The following is a 6,000-nucleotide window of genomic DNA, read 5'->3' as shown; positions in this document are numbered from 1 at the left end:
ATTGAAAAGCTAAGATGGATGGATCCATCTCTTCTTCCATCCATTGTATCCATCATATAACTGTGTTTTACTACAATATCTCTTTAAATAATGCTGCTTTCTTTCCACTGGGGAGGGAGAAATAATTAAAAAAAAAAAAAACAAAAATCTATTAAAAAGAAAAGGAAGTGATGGGGGGATGGATAATTACATTCCACAAAAATTAAGGAAAAGAAAAACGATGTAAAAAAATTACTTCTCTTATAAAAGGGCATTATCATAATGGACCTTTAAAGCATTCCATCAAGTAAAACCAACACGTTTATTTGAAGTGCTAAAGAGGAGCCTTCAATCAATCTGAGAACTTCATTTTTACACTGTAATGAATTCCATTGACCTTTGTGTTGCAGAGATACGGCGGTGGTGGGGGGGAGCTCCGTGCCTGCATTCCCACTGTGGGCCCTGAGCTGAGCACCAGGGCTGGGGCTGTGGCCATGTCCATGGGGCTGCATGTAGGGGACCTCAGGAAGGTCCCAGCTGCAGAAGTTGGCCAAACCCAACGTGTCCCAGCACCACTCCTGGTCCTGGAGGGCTTCTCCATGGGGCTGTGCAGAATGCACCATGCCAGTCGTGCAGGAAGCCCATGAAGGAGCAGGGAAGAGGTGATGGGAAGCGAAGCAGCAGCAAGATCTGCCTGCACCACGTCTGCATGCTCTGTGCTGAAATCCCGAGCTCAGATCTCTGCTCCCAACGCAATTACTATCAGCTAATGGGAGCTGGGAAATTACCTCTCCCTTTTCACTGATTGAAATCCCATTTTGTCTATGCACATGGTCAGTGGAAGGGCATTCACTCGTTAACCCTGGAAAATCAGAGACAAAGGCTCCATTCCCCATTCCTGAGCACTCTGTGCAATGTGGGCCGTGCAGAAGCAGAGCTGGAGGGTTCTGGACACAGAGTAGGGGTGGAGGAGCCCACATTTCAGCTCTTAGGGCCCAGACCCTAAAACCTAGAAGAGACCCCAAACCCAGCTGTGACACTGCTAACAATGGCTAAAATACAGGAAAAGCATTTATTACTGAGGCACTAATCCCCCAAATTGCACCAGGGCTAATTAACGTTTATAAAAAGCGCACTCATCATAAACATATATTAACCTTTGAAGCATACATAACAGCAATAGTAAAGTATATAATGAGAGTGGAGAGACACACCAAGCACCAGACTTCCTGGCTGGAAATGTCACTCTGGAAATGCCTCCTTTGGGTTGAATTCTGAAGTTTGCCCATAGTTAGCATCATTTCCAAGCTTCCAGGCTGCTTGGTGATGTGCCCTCCTGCCCCTGCCACCACAGGGATTCCAATGAAAACCAATCCCATCCCTGTTGCTGTGTCCCCTGTTCTCTCTCTTTCCCACGGGGGAAAGAAAAGAAGGGAAAAAGGAAACGAGAGCAAAATCTGTGCTTCTTCACTCCATCTGCCCACATCGTTAGCAGCCAAGTGGTCAATGCACATCTCATTTAACAAGAAACTAATGAAGATCTATTGCTGCTCCTTAGCTTCACCACCACCCCCATTGCTCAACGGCACCTTTGCATGGCGTATGTATTCAAAGCTGCAACCTCCGACTGCAGAAATAACGCTCTCCCGTGGGGAAAGCCACAAAGCAGGTCCCCCATATGCACACATGCAGGCACACATATTGGGGAGCTCTTCCTGCTGAGCCCAGCGAGGGCCAGGGGAGGATTCATTTCCACCAAACCCAGCGCTTTTGTTTGCTCAGCAATCAAGAAGCACTTCTGATTTCGGTTGTGTGCATCTCCTCGTAAAGCCTCAGAGTCAACAAAAGCCAAAGCCATTTAACTCAGTGCTAATATAAAAGTGAGCAGGAAGGAGAGCGCGCGCGGCACGGAGCGCAAGGCTCTCCAGAGCAACAATGAGCAGCAATTACGCTTATCGGGAGCGCTGCGGTGGAATCCAGCACGTCTGCAGGCTGGTGCCAGTAATCACAGTTAATTTCACAAAGTCTGGATGACATATAGGGAAGATTTAGATGTTCTAATTACTCCGCTGAATACCAGGGGTGCTGCTGATGAGGGAGGCAGGCACACGCACATCCACACATCCACACTCCAAGCCAATTAAGAAAGAAAAACAGCAACAAGGAGCCTGCAGGCTCACGAGCTCTTTGCAGAAAGCAGCTCTGAGCTGACCTACCTCTTGCTGCACGACCACAGACGAGCCAGGAGACTTCTGATGGCAAGTGCCCAGCAGGGAGGACCTGAAAGGATGGGATCCACGCTGCCAGCAGCACTGCAAAGCTTAATTTGTAGCTAATGACATGGTACCTGGAAGCATCCTGGAGCATGGCAGGTCTCCGTGCAGGAGGGATGAGGAGTGGGACAGCAATGGGTCCCATCCCCTGAGTCCTTGAGCCTCTATAGGTCGTGGGACAGGAGGTTCCTGCAGGGCAATATGGGACAAAGAAGGAAAGCTCAGAAAAATGCAGAGGCCCTTCAGCTGGAATTGCCCAGGGCAGCAGAAATGCAGTGAGCAGTGCTGTGCTGCACCTGAGTGCACTGAGCGAGGGAAGAGCAGGGCAGGGATGCCAGCCGGGCAATGTGCGAGCAGAAGCTTTCAAGACCCCCAGAAAAGCAATGCTATTTTCAATGTTATTTACTGCAGAAAATAACTACACTTATTAATAGATAAAACTGTGGCATTATTACTAAACCGGCTGCAAAACACTGCATTGCCATTAATGCTGACATTAATACATTAATAATAGTACATTATTAGTGGTTTGTTTGGTAGCTTATGCATTCCTGAAATACTTTCTGTGTATTTTGTTCACTTTCGCTCGGTATTTCTGCAAGTAATTAAATCTCATCAGTAATTGTGGGTGATTTTATTAGATATGGAGCAGAGAGTTTGCACCTCTAGCCTCAGCTCCTCCTCACGCCTGCTCCCCTCTCCTGCTCCTGCTTAGGGAGTGCTTTGAAGATATACGATGGCCAACTCCAGCCAATAGTAGACCTAATCCACAGCTCTTAAATATAAATGATCAAAAAACTCCTAAAAAAATCCTGAAAAATTAAAGGGAAACCTAAAAGTACACAGCTGGGATTTAACCTTGATTGCCATAACGACCACGAAGAGAGCTTTGTTGCTATTGATTTAGGAGGAGAACGCTCTGACGCGCTGCGATGGGCAGCAGGATGGAAAGCCAACGTGAGAGATGGAGATCACGACCCCGCGGCCTCCCAGCTCTCACGAACGCCCGAGCAAAGGCAAACACCGTGGGAGTTACTTTGAAATCCATTTTGGTCTCAAACAAACCCAGGACTTGGAGTGCTCCTTTGATTCCACATTTATTTTGCAGAGGAAAAGCGGAGCGGCTGCTGGGACAGCTGAGCCTCCCCTGCTCCTCCCAGCCCAGTGCAGATTTCCAATAGACTTCATGTCTTGCTGGAGAGAAAGCACTGACTTTTAAGTGCTGCTTGTTTAAAGAGAAAATGCCCTTCTGAGCCTCTGAAGAGCCTCATATAGAACACAACCTCATATTTTTAGGGTGCTTTTCGCCCTCATAATACAAGCATCTGCTATCAATATTCCGTTAGAATTTTCTTAATGCACACAGATGTTCTCTTCTCCCCTCTGCAGCCGTGCTGCTTGCCAAGGCCTTGACCACCTCCAACACTGCAGTGACTGCATTAACCCAGGACACCGGTGGTGCTGGAACCAGTTGATGTGGGATGGGATCCAGCCAGCCATCCCACATCAACTACCACACCATAGAGAAAAGGTAAAACAACATTACCATCCAAACAATCACTCCATAATCACCACAGGCAGTGGCTTTCCCAAAGCAAACACCTCTTGCACAGCCCTCCTGTTGCCCCTGGGGGCTCCGAGGCCCCATGGTTCCCATCCAGCAGCTCTGTGGGCAGCACATCAGCTGTGAACAGAAGGAGCTTAATTTCCATTGCTTGTCTCTATTTATGGGGATGTTTTATTTATTTCTGGATTCACTTGGTAATTGCCCAGTGGCTAGAAAGAGAAGGTGCTTGAGCTTTTTTCTTTTTTCTTTTTTTTTTAATGCATTTTTAGCATTCCTACAGGCTCCAAACCAGCAACACATGACTAGCTTGGCACACACTGAGATGATGTTTTCTAAGGTACAGAGAAACCACCAATAGCTGAGCACAGCTCAGGGCTGGGCTGCACTGGGGCTGAACAAAGCCTGGACCTCCCCAGTCCCTCTCCATGCATCTGTTCCTCCCCAGATGCTGGTTGCTATTTCTGTCCTCTTCTCAATGCACACTCCTACCTGAGCCAGAAAGAAAGAAAGAGGAAAGGAAGCTCGTGCTGGGAGTCAAAGGGAGAATAAAGAAAAGCTCCTTTTGCTCCAGGGCAGCTCAGCAGTATCTCAGGATGGTTTTTCACTTCCAATCTGGAGCAGCAGTGGCCCCAGCTTTGTCATCTCCCCCCTGGCCCTGAAGGCAATAACTCATGCCCACATTCACAGGCAATGCAGCCTCCTTCAGAGGTCAGCAAACAGGATGCTTCCATACCTTCACCCATTCCCTTGGTGCTGGGCCCTGCACCTTCCTGCGTGCCTTGGTTGCAGTTGAGCTGCTTGGCCACAACCCAGCACCAAATCCAGGGCTTGTCCAGAGGAAAGAGTGGAGGAGGAAAGAAAGGAGTGAAAGGGGTGAAGGAGAGCATGTATCTTGTGGCAGGAGGGCAGCAGCCCCTGTGGACCTGAGCATCCTGACACTGCAAGCATCTGCAGTGCTCCAGCACTGAGCAGGGACCAGAATGGAAAGCCAAGCAGCACTGCTCCCATAGCATCACCCCAAGACTGAGGGGAGAATCTCACCCTGTGTCCCCTCTTCAGTCCTGAATCAGTCCAGGAGGAGCAGGTCAGGCAGCCTGCATTGCATACACCTGGCACTGGAGCTAAATACCACTAAATACACCTTGTTCTTTGTCACATGAGGCTGCAGTGCCGACTCCAGCTGGAGGAGAACAGATGTGTGAGACCAAGAGAAGGTCTTTCACCTTCCTGAAGGCTCAAAGCAGCAGAAATATGCTGCAGGACAGAGCTGGATGCAAGCTCTGCTGCTCAGCCCCATTCAGGATTGTGTGCTTGCCTGGGCTTGTGCCACAGAGCCAAGTGGCGATAAGGAATGATACTCCCCTACTTGACTAAATGAAAGGTAATAGCTGAAAATGCCTGAGCTCGCATCAAAACTAATGGGAGTTAGAAGCCAGAATGCCTTTGTGTATCTGGCCCTCCACGTATTTACCTTGATTCAATATTCCCTGGGAAGTCAGCGTGGAGTGAGGGATAGGTTTTCCTCCAAGATTTTGCTGACTGGAAGCCATGGTAAATCTCACCTGGTAATATCTCACCCTTCAGAGCCTTTCCAAAACTCTGGGAAGTACAAGCATCCATCAGAGCTGACACATTAATTCAAACAGTGTTATTTTCACATCATTTAAGGCCTCTCTTCCCACTTTTGTTTTGCAATTGAAAATAATGTGGAGGCACAGCACCACTGCTGCTCTCACCACTGCCTGGAGCTGCTCCGAATGTCTGCAGGGACTGTTTGCATTCCAGTCAGAATTAAGTGTTTGAAGGAGTTTAGATTTAATCCCATTCAAATGTGCATTTTGCTTAGGATAAAAGAAAAAATAGCGCTCTCTTGCTGAAACAAATCAAGCCCAGGTGATGCTGATGGTGGCAGGGGTTGCTTTACACCTCATTGAATATGCGGGAAATAGACGTAAATCACACGAGCTAGGAGCAGAATTAGGCTCTGGTTACAAGGAACGCAGTCCAGGCTGGAGCTGCCAGAGCAGGATTAATACATCCATTTAAAAGAGATCACAGCGTGTGTGCTCAGACAGCAGCGTGCTGGGGGTGGGACCGGGGAGAGGCACTGTCTGCTCCTTGCTGCGAGAAGTTTGGCTTTGGAGGCACGTTGGACTTGGAGGAAAGCAGTGCCTGAACGGG

Source organism: Tympanuchus pallidicinctus, unplaced genomic scaffold (assembly GCF_026119805.1).
Source record: "Tympanuchus pallidicinctus isolate F22 unplaced genomic scaffold, pur_lepc_1.0 scaffold33, whole genome shotgun sequence".
NCBI classification, from domain to species: Eukaryota; Metazoa; Chordata; class Aves; order Galliformes; family Phasianidae; genus Tympanuchus; species Tympanuchus pallidicinctus.
The sequence above is the reverse complement of the archived record's forward strand: the minus strand, read 5'-3'. Positions refer to the sequence as shown.